At 36.5% G+C, this 16,602-nt stretch overlaps 2 pseudogenes; one reads left to right on the plus strand and one right to left on the minus strand.

The window, feature by feature from the left end:
- The first annotated feature begins 402 nt into the window (after window positions 1-402).
- Window positions 403-2,082, plus strand: LOC143220278 (protein peste-like; annotated as a pseudogene).
- A 6,856-nt stretch (window positions 2,083-8,938) lies between these two features.
- On the minus strand, window positions 8,939-10,000 carry LOC143220279 (uncharacterized; annotated as a pseudogene).
- Window positions 10,001-16,602: the final 6,602 nt, after the last annotated feature.

Consider the following 16,602-nt stretch of genomic DNA (forward strand, 5'->3'; position numbering starts at 1 on the left):
TGCTCTTTGTATATAGAACACGTTTGTCGACATAAAAATCACGAGACCTGCCGGCTGCGATAATCAAAGCCCCGAGATCTTCTTTTATCGTCTCCACGATTTTTCCTACTTTACGTTTCCTACTTTTCTCTAAGTGTTTTTGAGAGATCCATCTTGGATCTACGATTCGTGACGTGCTTTAATTTAGAAATAGAAAATGTACTTTACTTTTCGTATGCAAGAACGAAAGAGATTCGCTTCGAAAACAGATAACAAAGAAAAATCTTTCTGCTTATTTTGTAGTTAATTATCATTAATATGATAAGATGAATACGGACATTCCGCAAAATAACTTTTCCTTCCTTTTTCAGAGTATTGCAAACGTTATGAAGAATGCTGCATATTTTACTAGATTAGAATTAACTCGGTTACGAATCCGGTTTAGTTACCGTTGGCAATAAATTAATGCCATCTGAGATCAAATTCGATAAGGCGGGCCTCATCGACAGAGTGAGTGTCAATTACGCAACTTCGCCTGCTCGATTCTTCCAAAAACTGCAAGATAATTACGATGAAAAGTTAATCGTAGTAACCCTAAATATAAAGTATCGCTGCTTTCTTTCTTCCTCTTCAATGTCGTAACAAAATTCGTACAAAACATCTTCGCAGAGTATTAAATAATCTTCTCAAATTTCCTACTCGCAATTGAATCTCGCAACAGAATCTCAACTATATATTTACATATTACCGAGATTTTAATACGACCTCGTTTTGCACGCAGATGTACGAGTTCGAGGATGACTATGTAACCGTTTACACCGGCGAAAAGGACGTACGTCGCACAGGACTAATTGAAAAGTTTTACGGCAAATAGATCTACCACAATGGACAGGAAAGTGTGCGAATGTCAACGGAGCCAGTTATGAAGTAAAGTTTCCGACTTACATTCACTCGAACGATACTATATTATTCCTTAGGAAAAGTCTCTGTCGCAGTGCCTACATGGTATGTCGCACTTTAGCACACGCCACATACCAAGCACCAAAGAATCTCGTATTCGAATAATTTCATAATGTCCCGAAAAGTCCTCGTGCTATTATGAATTATCACCAATAATCGGCAGTCTTCAATTATCAATTTCGAAATAACGATCCATATGAGATATTGCAATAATATACGTACAATAAATATTAAAAAATATTTATTACCAAATGATATAGTATACAAAATTGAAATATCATTTTGCAGACTAGAACTGGAGAGACAACCATGAATGGGCTGCACACCTACGAATACAAATTCTTCGAAAACGTAATGGATAATGGTGTCTATAACTCAGAGAACAAGTGTTTCTGACGGTATTGACATTGCTTGAAAGCTGGTTTAATCGATGTCACCGATTGTTATTACGGTAAGATGATGTACACCATAAAAATGAATATTAAAAATAACATAAAGCACATATATGCATAATATAACGCAGATAAATAACATATCGCCATAACCATTAACATTAAAAATTGGTCAATTTACCTTTGCAATCATGCAGGATTTCCCATCGTACTGTCGTATTCACAAGAGCGATCCAAGCATTTCGGAAGCTGTCAGTGGTTTAAATCCAAGGAAAGATATTCACGAATCGTTTACCTACATCCAACCAAAGTCAGGTCTACCGGTGAAACTTGGCTTCCGTTTTCAAATAAATATGGCTTTACAAGATATCGGGCACATGGCTAGGGTAGAAAAATTCGAAAATCTTGTTTTACAGCTGCTGTGGTTTGAAGTCGTATGTATTGAAATATATCGAATTGCGATAAAATTATGTAAATCATATTATAAATTTCATTTCAACCCTTTGACTGCCACGCCGAAATCATATGTTTGGCCCAGGCCGCTATGGCATTATTTTTATTATTCAAAGCATATAATGGCAACATAATAATGAATTGATGTTAGATGCTGGTGGTCACGGGTGACCACTGTGGCGCCATAGTAACGGTTCGACGAAAATTATGGCACGAATTGCAAACGGAAGTTTTAATGCAGTTAGATAACTTCATTATAAGATTATATAAGATTATAGATTGTAGAACTTCATTATAATTCACACTACATATTTAAACCTAATAAGGAAAGTTTGTCAAGAATGTATTTATTCCGTAATTTCACGTTTTTGCCTTAATTTTTAGTAAATGAAGCTTATAAATCGAAACCTAGAATTATAATCTTTCTTGAGATATAATTAAATATACTGTGTACTTTCTTATATTAGATTATTTGTGTCAATTTTCTATCTGTATATATTGTAAATAGACTATTAATTTAAAATTTCCAATACATGTAACATTTTCATTGGTTATAAGTTTCGAGAATCTCCATATGACGTAAAGAGTAATATCAAAATTAAAGAATTTATAAATAATTGTAGGAAGATAAGAAAAATCATCAAATTTCTACAAAATATAATATGCTGACAAATAAAAAAAAAAAAAAAATAGAAACGAAATATATGTTAGAACTCTAATTTATAAGTTGTTAACTAGGTATACTTTTTTTAAGGTTCACCAATCTTGCCTATATATTTAATTAACGGCTATAGTTAATTAAGGAAACAGTATGGTATAATCGTACGGTATGCTAATTAATATGTTCCCATGTATTCTGTTTCCTTTGTTCTATATTCTATATAGTATTACAAATAATTATTATATTCTTTTCGTCAATATTGTAATTTTTGCCAGTGAAATGATTATGATATATGTATTTATAAGGATTGCTCAATAAATAATATTTATAACAAAATTTATTATTTTTCTGTTCAAAATTAAAGAATATTTATTAAATTTGTTATGTTCAAATCGCAGAAAGCAAATTAAAAATAAGGTTAATATCATAACATATTAGATACTAAATAAAATTATAAATTATATTTTATTAAATCTTCATGTATATGTGCAAGAAACGTGACACGATCAATTACAGGTTGAACCTTTAGTTCTATATATAAATAATGAGATACATGTGCAGGTATAAAAGTTTCTGATAAAAAAAGCAATAATTACATTTCAAAATTTCGAGCTTCAATCAACATATTTGCTTACATATAAAATTGTTTGAATAATGTGTATAATGAATAAATTATGATTCCATGTTCATGTTTTAATGCTTACTATATTGTTCTTAAATAAGACACATCTAATAAAAGAAACAATAATTATGTGTCATATATTTCAGTACAAATTGTTGTATTCTCCCTTTATCTGAAACAGTTACTTATTAATTCAGATTGAATAATAGGATTTAAAAATTTTTTTGAATTATACTTCTACCAAATATTTTTTGACCAAGAGGAGTATGATGCATCTTTCTACATGTTTTTGAAAATGTCGTTCGATCAGGAATACGTTCAAATGGATAATGTTTCATTAAATACGACTATAAAATGTCTGCAGTTTAAACTGAGTTGCTTTATCTGCAGGTAGAGGTATCTTCTTATTTTTTCATATGTGATGTTTCAAGAGGCTCTGTTTATCACATTTTTCTTGTAATAATTTTTTTCGTTTCTCTATGTTCAGTTACGTAGTTTTTTCTTTAGACTTTCTTTGCCATATCTTATATTATTGTTTATTATTGTAAATACTTTTTTATGTATAACATCCTCAGTTTCAATATTGTAGGATGAAGGCGATCGAAATGGTCAGAGTAAGTGGTTGTTAAATTTATTTTAAAAAATAGCTCTCTCTAATACACGTTTCTCCACGCTGTGCCTCTCGCAACACTACAATGTGTAATCTCCTCTCCTCCGCGACTCTCCTCGTATTTATATTTTCCCTCTTCCACATTCGCGCTCACACTCATAGTTCATGGTTATTGAACTATGCATTCTTTCTCTTTCATATGTACTTGCCTCTTTCTCTTAGGGTATTAACCTGTTAACCGCCGATACTGTTTTGGGTGACAACCGACTTCGCACGCGACACATATTGTTTCGATCGTCGGTCGTTCACCCATCACGTATTTACGCTTTTTCGGCGGTAACCGTCTTCGCTCGGGTAAACTGTTGTCGTTTTTAGGCAGTTTAATAATAATTGTCTTTCTAACTGCCTAACTCCCTACATTCGGCCATCCTGCACTGATATCCGACCCCGGATATCGTACATCGAATCGTCCGCGTCAGATTCGTCATCAGCCGGCGCTGCCCAGGGTTTCATATAATCTGCCGCTGTCGAAGTTCGCAGAGGCCCCTCGTGATCCCCGGTTTTCTCAACAACATATCGGTCGTTGCGCAGCTTCCTAACAATTCTATATGGCCCCAAAAACTTATTGGCTAGTTTCAGCCCGGGACCTTGCTGAGTGCGTTTGATCGCCACTAAGTCGCCGTCTCGATATTCGCTCGCGATAACTCTTTTCCTATCGTATCCCTCTCTATTTTCTTTCTGCACCGCCTCGATTGCTCGCCTAGAACGATCTCTTATTTCGTCTCGCTCAGCCTCGAATTGCATAACCCATTCTTTTTCTAACAATTCTCGCACTTCCGGATTGTCTCGTAGTCTCGCGTGGGTTCCGAAAAGTACACGAAAAGGAGTTGTTCCTATGCTTCGGTGCATGGTAACATTTAAGCACTGTTGTGCTAGCTCTAAATATCTGTACCACTCCTCGCGTTTAGGATGTGCTAATTTCGTTAGCAACGGTAACAGGGTACGATTTACACGCTCTACTTGGCCGTTCCCTCTCGGAACGCCCGTCGTGATCAGCTGGTGCTGAATTTTTTCGTCCTCGCAGTATTTCGCGAATTCTTCCGAAGTGAAAGCTGCTCCGCGATCGGATATAATCCTATAGGGGTTCCCAAATACAGCCGCTTGTTTCCGTAATCGCGTTATTACCTCACCAGCCCCCGTGCTTCTAGTAGCGTACAACCACGTGAACTTTGAAAACGCGTCTACTACCACCAAAATGTGCCTGTAGCTTTTCTTGGTAGACGGCAACGGACCGAGGTGATCTATGTGGAAGGTTTCTAACGGGGTTATGCCTTTGTTTAATGGATTTAGCAATCCCTCCATCCTACCCTGTTTTCTATTGGCCAGAATACACTCCACACAATTTCGCACAACCTGTTCAATTTTCGCTTTCGCATTCGGAAACCAATAATCGTTCCGCAGTAAAGCCTCAGTCTTCGTGGCGGAAAAATGACCTCTTTCGTGGGCCTTTCGGATGACCTGACTGCGCATTGAACTCGGGACTACCAACAGTAGATTACCGTCTACCTCTTTAAATAACAGCTCTCCGCGCACTACATACCCCTCGATATTTCCCTGCGCAGCTAGCTCTAATATTCTTTCGACATCCTTATTCTCGCGCTGCGCCCGTTTGAATTGCGACGTTATGGTATCGTCGCACGCACCTATCACCATGCACTGCGGCAACGGACTACGACTGAGCGCATCGACGTGCACCATACTCTTCCCAGACCTGTGTTCTATTTCATATTGATATTCCTCTAACAGCAAAGCCCATCTCGCCACGCGAACGCACAAATCTCTTTTACGCATCGTTAACGCGAATGCTCGACAATCTGTAAGTATTTTGAACGGTATGCCTATCAAATAGACTCTAAACTTTCGCAATGCTTTTATGATTGCTAGCACCTCCAGTTCATAACATGTATACCGCGACTCTGCCGGTGTAGTTTTCCCGCTCGCATAATACACGGGGTGCATCTTACCGTCCTCTGCGTTTCGTTGGAGGAGTATCGCACCGTAGCCATACATCGACGCGTCAGTATGTAATTGTGCTTCGGCGCCCTGTCTATACAAGCATAAGACAGGCTTCTCGCTCAATATTTCTTTTAATCTAAGGAATGCTATCCTCTCCTCATCACCGAATTTAAAACGTGTCCCCCCCTTCAGCAAATTGCTCAGTGGGCGCGCTATACTGGCATATTGTGGTACAAATTTCCGGAAATACCCTCTGTACCTGTTTTACATTAGTCGGTTCGGGGAATTTCCTAACGGCCTCTACTTTGCGCGCTGACGGACGCACGCGCCCGTTTTGTACTATGTGACCCAGATATTCGACCTCCTCTTTCAAAAAACAACACTTTTTCCAATTGATACTCAATCCGGCCTCGCTTGCGGTCGCCAATACTGCTCTCAATTTACTTAAGCCTGACTCGTAATCTTCGGAAGGTATTATGAGGTCATCTATATACGTTAACACAATTTTGTCACGTATGAGGTCTTTAAAAACGGCGTTTATATATCTTTGAAATACCGACGGCGAATTGCACAGGCCAAAAGGGGCTCGGAGAAACTCATAGTGTCCGTCGGGGACAATAAAAGCGGTGAATTTTCGGCTCTGTTCCTCTAACGCCACGTGGAAAAACCCATTCTTAAGATCTAACGTGCTATAATACTTCGCGCTCTGAAGTAAATCTAACTGGTCTTCTATGAGTGGTAGCGGATACCGATCGCGAACTACTTTTTCATTTAAACGTCTGTAATCGATGCATAGACGCATCGTGCCGTCCTTCTTTTTGACTAGCACAACGGGGCTCGCGTATTCCGACAGAGATGGTTGTATGATTTTATCGCGCAGCCACTCTCCTATTTGTTCATTTACTTTTTCGCGCTCCGTCGGCGCTAATCGCCTTGCCCTTTGAAAAACCGGCTCTTCGTCTTTAAGGACGATTGACATTTTCACTCCTACCTCCCGCGTTCTAACTGGTGTATATTCGCAAACTAACTTTTCTATCGCTTCTCTGTACTCCGCCCGCGGTATGTGCGCAACATCCACGTTCTGTTTCGCCGCCTCATCGCATACATTTATTTGGAATACCTCCGGAAGATCACTACTTCCCGCGGGTTGCTCGTGCAATGGACTAATGTACACACTTCCTGCTCGTATCCTGACATCTACCGTGTCTAAAAAGTCTGCACCCATTAGAAATTCATATTCTATAATTTCGTTAGGAATTACTCGAATGACGATAGAATACGCGTTCCCGTCTACTCTCAATTTCGCTCTAAATTCACCTAACGTTATGTTTTCGCCTGACCCGATGCCACGGAACCTAACTTCGTTAGAACTTAACAGAGGAGAGCCTATTCTGACATACAGGTCTTCACGCATCAGACAAAGATCGCTCCCGGTATCGATAAGCGCTGTTACTTTATGATCGTTGACTTCTACTTGTTTTTTAAATTTCGGCGGGCTCACCTTACTTGCTGCGCAGCTATTCTTGGGTTGTCCGTCGCTTCTCTTTGGACACTTCGATGCCAAGTGACCCCTCACGCCGCATCGAAAGCATATCGGACCCTCCGCCTTGGTAGGACAATGAATTCCGATGTGGTCCCGCATGCCGCAATTGTAGCAGGTCCGATCTCCTGGCCGTTCCCCGCTCGCTCGTTCTCTTCTTCCGCCGTTCTGCCCGCTGTTCCTTGTGTCCTGCCTGTCCATTCTCCTGCTGGCGTTCTGCTGCCCTCCATCTCGCAACGTTATCTTCTCCAATGCTTTCAGCAGCGCTGCCGTTGTCGAATACCCTCCCATCAGGGCCTGGTCCCTCAGACGCACGTCAGGGATTCCTTCGATCAAGTAGTCGACAATCTCTTCTTCGTCTACTGGTACACGGTTGGCCAAGATTATCTTATCGTGCGCGTATTCTTGGAACGTCTCGTTTCTCTTCCACGTTCTCTCCTCGAACTGGCGCCTTCGAATCAGCCTACTAAGCGGGAAATGGAAAACACCCCTTAATTCGGTCAATAATGAATCAACGTGCATACCAATGTGCTCAGGTTTCGAGTGCAACCATTCCAGCGCTCTTCCTTTCAACCGCATCCCGATTAAAATTTTCGTTGCTCTTTCATCCAGTCCGTACGTTGCTCTGAGTAGGGCCAACTGTCTCTCCCAGTTCTCGAACTCGTTTGTATTACCGCTGAAGAAGCTGAGCAGATCAGCCACTGCTGTCGAGTTGACCTTCGAATGCGCCGCTGACGCATGTTCGTGGCCGGCTTGCTGGATGCCACTGGGAATATTTAGGCGTTGCATTTCGCGCATTACCTGCAATTCTCGCCTCGCGACATCTAATTCACGTTGTACGAGCTCCAGTTCCCTGCGCTGATATTCCGCTTGCTGCTGCTGCCCGAGAGCCTGCATGGCCGCATCCACGTCTGCTCCACCCACAGCTCCCGGCTCTGATCCTGTTCCGCCAAGCGGTTCCTCCGTTTCTTCTAACTCCGACTTCCACGTACCTGACGGATCCTGATCATTCAACTTCCTTATGAGTTCGCTTTTCGTTCCCGCAGACGATAGCCCTCGTCTTCTCAATATCTCCTTCAATTGTACGACCGTGAAACTGTCCGCGTTCCTCTCTTGCTCCATTGCAAACATATCTGAATGGACTCACCACTTACGCTTTACCTGAATTTCGATCGGCACGATGATCCCGGACGAGCCCCCAAATTGTAGGATGAAGGCGATCGAAATGGTCAGAGTAAGTGGTTGTTAAATTTATTTTAAAAAATAGCTCTCTCTAATACACGTTTCTCCACGCTGTGCCTCTCGCAACACTACAATGTGTAATCTCCTCTCCTCCGCGACTCTCCTCGTATTTATATTTTCCCTCTTCCACATTCGCGCTCACACTCATAATTCATGGTTATTGAACTATGCATTCTTTCTCTTTCATATGTACTTGCCTCTTCCTCTTAGGGTATTAACCTGTTAACCGCCGATACTGTTTTGGGTGACAACCGACTTCGCACGCGACACTTATTGTTTCGATCGTCGGTCGTTCACCCATCACGTATTTACGCTTTTTCGGCGGTAACCGTCTTCGCTCGGGTAAACTGTTGTCGTTTTTAGGCAGTTTAATAATAATTGTCTTTCTAACTGCCTAACTCCCTACAATATTATCATTACCAATTTTATTATTTTTATTAACAAAAATCTCATTTACCCTAAACTAATTAATAGTGGTATCTTGTTTCACATTAATCGTAGGAAACTTATCTTCGTTAAGTTTCACCTTTTTCTTTGATTCCATATCTGAATTATTTTCAAGTAAATCTAGAGTTCTACGTATCTTTTTACCGTGGTGTTTTGATTCTATTGGGACCTTAATATTTATACTATCATTATTTTCCGCAACTGTAAGAACGGAACGCGATTTCGCAGATTGTAAAATTTGTTCATAAACTTTGCAGGCGATTCTTTTTTATCTCTGCAGTTTTTCTTTGCTCACTCCTTCAAAGATGTTTGTGATTTTTTATTGTGTAATACCATTTTATTTTCCTCGTGAATTTTTCGTGCACAAGTATATTTGAAAATCAGTAAATCCGTTTCACCAACTTTTCTACTATATTCTTTTACACCATTACTTTTTTCACCAACTCCATGTTCGAAAATGAGGAATGAATTTTAACTGATATTATGTTTTGGTTCTCTCATACTAATGTCATTTTTATCATTTTGCAAAATACTTGTTTTTAGTGTATGTTTCTTATTATTATTGTTAGATTTATTTTCCAATAACTGCTCATTCTTTTTAAGTTCTGAAGCAGCCTTATATGTAGGGCACGATATATTCTTATTTGTTTCTTTATCTAACATACTTTGATTTTCTATATCTTGTACTAAATTATTTTCCTCCTCTATATTGCTACAGTCATTAAAGTATTCTAATTGCACCTTGCGTTTATTAGTTGCATTAAAGTCACGTAAATGTGTTAGTACTAGTACACTTCCGTACCAAAGAAATCTGTATTTATCAGAATATGCAATTGAAGTTACTAAACTATTATATATGGGCAGAAAATACTAAATTACATACCAATTTAGACATATAAAATTTATATTTATTTGCAATTTTACTATTGCACAGCACTTTATATACAAGTTCATATGCAATATTATGCACATCAGCCTCTTGAATTTGTCCTTTAGATTCAGAAATACTCTTTTCATAATTATCCAGTAATGCTGATTTTAATAGAATATAAAAATGTTCACGAACTTGAACAGCCAATCATTTAGCCACACCAAATATTTAGAGAATACCGCACGTCTACATCTACGGAATGTCTTAAACATATATTTATTAAAAGAAATATTTATAAAACCTGTAAGAATTCTTACTTCGTTGCAAGACAATATGAAACAGTTTTTTCAAAATTTTTCCATCTTAATTTCACAAGGTCAGAATTTTCGTCATTTCTTCTTTAATAAGAAATGCAATAGGTGCATATTCTTCAATATTAAAATAAATTCTACGTAATACTGGTTGACCATCCCGGCCAGCTCGACCAGATTCTTAATAATACGCTGCGATATTATAAGTGATCGTCCAATGTGCGGTAACACCTTGTATATATTGTGCTTTTACATTAAAACATACGCCCATTTTTATTACCAGCACAACTGTATGCTTAGGTAGCGATACGTGTAATTCCTAATTTTTTCCATTAATATCTTGCAAACCATCGAATTCGGAATCATTCGGTAGAATGTTCGAATCGCGTAGTACTCGTATATTTTTGTTAATATCTCGAGGCTTAGAAGTTTGCGTCACTTCAGAACTTTACTATTGTACAGAAGACCAACACTTTATCCCCTCTCCTCGTTATCCCATTGATTGAGCCACAGTTATTATACATATCCGCCTATTATACATGATTTTGATTAATTTAAGTGCACCCGATTTGAAATTATTCAATCTACTATTCAATCACATTCTAGTTCATTTGCTGTAATAACTTATCAGCATATAAGTAGTTTCCTGTGCTTTCAAGTATATCCCTTATCTCGGTAAACAGAATTATACGATTGTACAGGGTGTATGACATTTACCGATTTCTCAAAATACTTGCTATAATCTGACAAAATGACGTTTTAGAGATTAGTTGATCAGTTCTCAGTTAGCTATGCGGTGCGATGAAAAAATATTTCATAGAATATTTTTTCGATTATTGCCAAAATGACACTGTACACTTCATATCTACGATTTCATCAATTTCATCATCCATGACCTTCGAATGACGTTAACACCAGAGATATGACAATTTCAATAAAAAGTAACAATCAGCCGAAAACAGCAGGAATGGATGATATTAATTTGGGTTCATTATTAGGACTCGAAGTTACATTCAATTTAGGAACTTGAAGTATACGTTGTAGTACTAGAAACTTATCTAAGAACGTATCCACGAACTGTTGAAAATTTGCAGCAATGAAAAAATGTCAATTTGAGATTAACAGTAAACGTACGGGTCTTTTACAACTACCTATTCTTACCATAAATATAATTACCAGTAAGTAAAGAAGTTTACGCCATGAAATATAAGCCACGAAAAAAACAGAAAGCGAGAAACTGAATAATCAGAATATATAAGAATTTATAAAAAGTCAAATGAACGAAAATTATAACAATCAATGTACAACTGCGACTTCTCACGAGAACAGATCCTACTTAGTATTAACTTATCAAAAATGTATTAGCAGTTACACGAGAACAGATCCTACTTAGTATTAACTTATCAAAAATGTATTAGCAGTTAAAAGGTTGATATATTTGGCTAATATTTACTAATACTTGGAGAATGTAAGAGAAATGCACTTGAAACAGCAAACCTGTCTATCTGCACAAACATATTACGACATTGGCAAAAATTCACAAAATTATGGGGAATTTGAAAAGTAAAAGAAAAGCAAACTACCTAAATTGTAGATGAAGGCAGTGCTGTTACTGTTTTAGCATGTATAAAATTAGTACTAAATGATAAAGAGGACATAAATATTGGAGAATTAACTAATGTTGAGTAACTAATGTTGATGCTTGCTATCGATACTTATTTACTAATTCAGAATTAAACTGTGCATACGAATATATACGTTAAATATTAAAATTGTTAATAATTGAGTTAATAATTAATAATTAAAAGGCAAGAATATATGTAACAAATAAGTGTATAATTTAATGATTATATTTATGTTTCATATTTCGTATTTTATCGCTGATACGAAAAGGTCCACTTAAATATCATAAGAGTAATACGCGTATACACGTGTACTGTACAGTGATATACATAGATGGCTTGTATTTAAGAAAAGAAAAATAAAAAATAAAAAAGAACGAATAGGACCCTTATAGCTACAGTACAAAATGCAATTCTGGTGATAAACAAGTCGTACCATTGTATCGTGTAGAGAAATAGTTTCAGTAATCCTCTGTAACGAAAACAGAGTCTCACCGTATTTGTTCGTGTTTGTAATTTGTATACATATTACATACTTCATTGTTCTTTGGGAAGAGTCATATTTCTGGAAATCCGTTCTATAAAGAAGTTATCCTACACTTTCGACTAATTTCGAATTACAGAATATTCTGTACCTGCTGTATAGTCAAAATAACGGGCCATTTTATGTTTTGACAAAATACGTACAGTTTAATGTCACACGTTTAAAACATTATCATGCATAAGTATCGAAAGATTGTATGGAGACTACGAAATTTGACCATAATCGATTGTGATAATTTGTAAGAAAAATAAAGTTGTCAAGTCTTAGTCCAAAACATGGACTACAATCAAGATCGTACACTACCGATATTTCCATTATATTTAGCAGAAAACTCTTCGAAACAATGGAAAATCACGAAACATATGAAAGATAATATTGCTTAGCTCATTAGCGGACTGTAAGGTTACGTGGTGAAGTCAGAAAATGAAATTAAAATGGAAAGATATTACAGATGAGGCAAACTACGGTAGAAAAGAGATTAACTGTTGTAATAAATTGTGCAAATGGTAAAAGTTATCACGAAATTACTATTATTATTAACAGAAATGTCTGTACTGTACAGTATTTTGCAAAACGACATGAAAGCAAAAATAGAATAAGTAATAAGTCAAGAAAAGCTTGAAATAAGAAGTTGAATGCGTACGATGAAAGATGGATAGCACGAAAAATTAAGAGACAATTTGAGGATTAATGACCTTCAATTAATAAGGACCTAGAAATTCTCTATTGCTTTAACCATTTGCGATTGAAACCGCACGACTAGCGTGCGTCGCTGAGGACCACAGGTATTCCAGCATACAGTAAAGAACATATTCATATTGAACGTTTGTGTCAGAAAAACTAAATCTTTATCTAATACGTCTTGTCAGATACAAAGTAGTACTCATCGGTTCAGTCACTATCGTTTCTTGATCTTTCAGCCGTCGCGTGTAGGATATTTTATAAGATATAAAATATATGAAAAGCATGCTGGTTTCTCTGGTAGCGATACTGAAAGACAGACTCTCGACAAACTGAAATTCGTCTTGACTCTACCATGGCCGCTCATCGTAAGTTTACATTGTACGGAAGATAAGACTTCATCACGAAATGCTTAACTCCTTGGACTAGTCGTACAGTCGTACGCGAGCCGCAGCACGACAATTGCCCGGACAATATACCGACACTCATCTGCAACGGTAAAAGAACTTGGGCTATTTGCCAACATTCGTCCGCAAAGGGTTAAATTTTATAGCGATAACGAGGGTAAAGACTCGTCGTGTGTAGCTAGGATGCGGCTTCTTTATAGGTATTCCAAAGTAGTAAATATACGTCCGTCATCGCCTAACTCGAACCTTATGGAACAAATCAGGCACAATCTAGAAGTAAAAATTCGAAAACATAACTTAAAAAAAAAAATAATTTGAGAAGAGCATTAACAGAGGAATGGAGTAAAAGTAAACCCAGTTTTACTGAGAAATTCATAAGATAGATGGAAAATAGATTGCGCAATCTATAAAGTAATCGAGGAAACCTCCCAAAATACTAAAATTTAATTGAAGCAGTTCGAGAAGAATCTTTTTCAAATGTACGATTTTAGCCGTGTGACGTTTGCAGACAATATCATTTCATCGTGTGTTACTACATAATAAATATCATGTATGCGGAGGTTTAATAATCGACAATGTATAACTCGTATTTCACTTATTAAAGTAAATATGTTTCGAATCACGTCGCGTTTGGTCTCTCTTTAATAAAAAAAAATGACATTTGCGTAATACTGATTTTTTGCACTGCATGATAATTTTTTTTCGTATTGGTATAAGTCGGTAATGAAAGAATTTTACAATTGCACTAGATTTATCGTTAGGATACTTTGGCATTAAGTTTTTTGCGGTTAAGGTACGGGACAAAATAATAGTACAACGTGTAAATTTCAGTGTCGCTTGAAAATAATGCAATATATTACTATGTATAATATATAATATACAGGTAATAATAAAACAAGCAAATTAATGATACAAATTATACAATATTAAAACAGTGCTAAATTCTAAACTCTAAATGAAAAAAGTAAAAATAGTATAAAATGCTGAATACTAAAATACAATGCTAAAATACGAAAACGATAATAAAAACACTAAAATATAAAATATATTATGTAACAAAAGATTGCTTCGATTTGCTGCACGCGTCTTTGTTCCTCAAAGCGTTACCAGAAACTGATTTTCATTGTTTATAGTTTTCGTCATGTCGACGCTTTGGCGGCACATTGATGAATTGTACAATCGTCGCTTTCCAGCTACGTAAGCAGGCCCCATCAATGCGTGCATTATTGCATTCGAGTGAATTTTAACTCGGGGCAAAACTGCTCCGGCACAGTATGCGGAATGTTTGTTGTATGCAGTATTCGTAGAAAATTTTCGAATAAAATTAATTGTTTCACGATTACGACAAAGAGAAGTCGCGGTTAATGATAATTACCTAACTAGATACGACACACGTGTAATATGGGAGCAAACAGAGTAGCTCGCGAATCTCCATAGCTAGAAGTATCGTTAATTGTCAATGCCGTTAACTGTGTATATTATTTTCTATATTGAATATAACTATGAAACGATAGTTTATGCGTTATAAGAGCGAAAAATATCGAAATCAAGTCCAAACTTGGAATATAGATTGGAAACCCGGAATAATCGGTCAGACGCGAGCCTTCAGGCAATAATTTTGTCATTGTACTTTTCGTCGCCATAGTACGCGCGGTGTTTCCTTGAAATAAAAATATGCAGATCTAGATATCGATAGACGGTCAATGCGTCAAAAAGCGGGAAGAAGCCATTTTACAAAAGTATAGTCCTAAAAAAAATTTTCTTCCAATAGTTAATTGGGACCATGGAACATATCATATAGTACCATCTTTTTTCAACATTTATACATTTTTAACGTCGCTAACGGTCCATTATGATTGCACATAGTTTCAAATAAACCGTGCAAATTTTCAAATTTAGTTTACAGTATTTTTTTAATTATACCGATTTTAATGTTTTTAATTTTCATTATTCCTTTCCGTTTTCTGCTCAGTACCATTCTTACATCTTAACACATTGACGGCCGGCGGCATGTTAGACATTCAAAGCCTGAACGCGGTAACGAATCGACCACTTAAAGCACAAACGCCAGTCTTATTCGCATTTTCGTAAAAAAGTATATTTCGATTATGTATTCGTCACATACAACTTAATAGAAAAGAAAAATAGGAACAAAGTTGAAATTATCACGGTGTCAGCGCTCAAGTGACAAACCCACAATCCCGTGTTTTTGTGGAGCCGCCGCTCAATCTGTTCAAAATCGATGTATTAATAAATTCTCTAGTCGCTATTTAATGGAATTCAAAAGATCGATATCAATTGATATATTAAATTTAAAATAATGCAATAACGAGCGAAATATCGAAATAAGATAATTCTACGCGCTAATTTATGTACAGTTTCTAATTTACTACTTTGAATAATATCATTGATTTTCTAGGCAAAAAATTTTGGAATTGCTATTTTTCTGTGGCGAGAAATCCATCAAATGCAAGGGGTTAATATTGAAAACAGAACGAGGAGACAATATCTGGTACATTGATAAACAATAAATTTTTCAAATATCTCGTACGTATCCTGGAAGATATTCGGAGTTTCTAAGAGATTCCTAATTTATTTTTCTCTTGGCTTGTATGTCACCAAGTCTACATCTATATAGTTTATAAGACACCTTTTAAGTTTTGGTATAAAAACGCCACCATCGTATTTTGTAGATAAAAATAAATTAGAAACCTTACGTAAACATTGGCGTACACAAATTTTGTAGGAAATGAATCGAAGTTGCGGGGAAGGTATACAGTCAGGGAGAAAAATAAGTGACCTGTTCGGATTGTAAGGAAAAGCATTACAATGCAATTAATCTTCCTAATTAATTTCTTATCTTCTCGCTAAATCGCTAACAGCACTTTTTCGTTGATACTTCATGATAAGGTACACTGCTTTTGATATTATTGTCATCAAGTAACTCTAATTTTCTAATCTTGGACCAATAATACACCACAAGCACAATAGAAATTCCATATTACATGGTTTTTAAGGTTTGGCTGTGAAATTTACTCATTAGTAATTTACATAACCAAATATATTTATATATTGTTTAAAAATTGCATTAAAATGGCAATTACATGTTGAGGGAAAGTTGAAACAAACCTAACAAGATAATTCAGTAAAAAGATAAATTATGCGAAATAAATCTTTAGTTGTTAGCGAAATTTATTATATGTAGTACTGTAAATTATGGGAAATAAAGGGAGAGGAAGTTTAA

This window comes from Lasioglossum baleicum, unplaced genomic scaffold, assembly GCF_051020765.1.
Source record: "Lasioglossum baleicum unplaced genomic scaffold, iyLasBale1 scaffold0598, whole genome shotgun sequence".
In the NCBI taxonomy this organism is placed as follows: Eukaryota; Metazoa; Arthropoda; class Insecta; order Hymenoptera; family Halictidae; genus Lasioglossum; species Lasioglossum baleicum.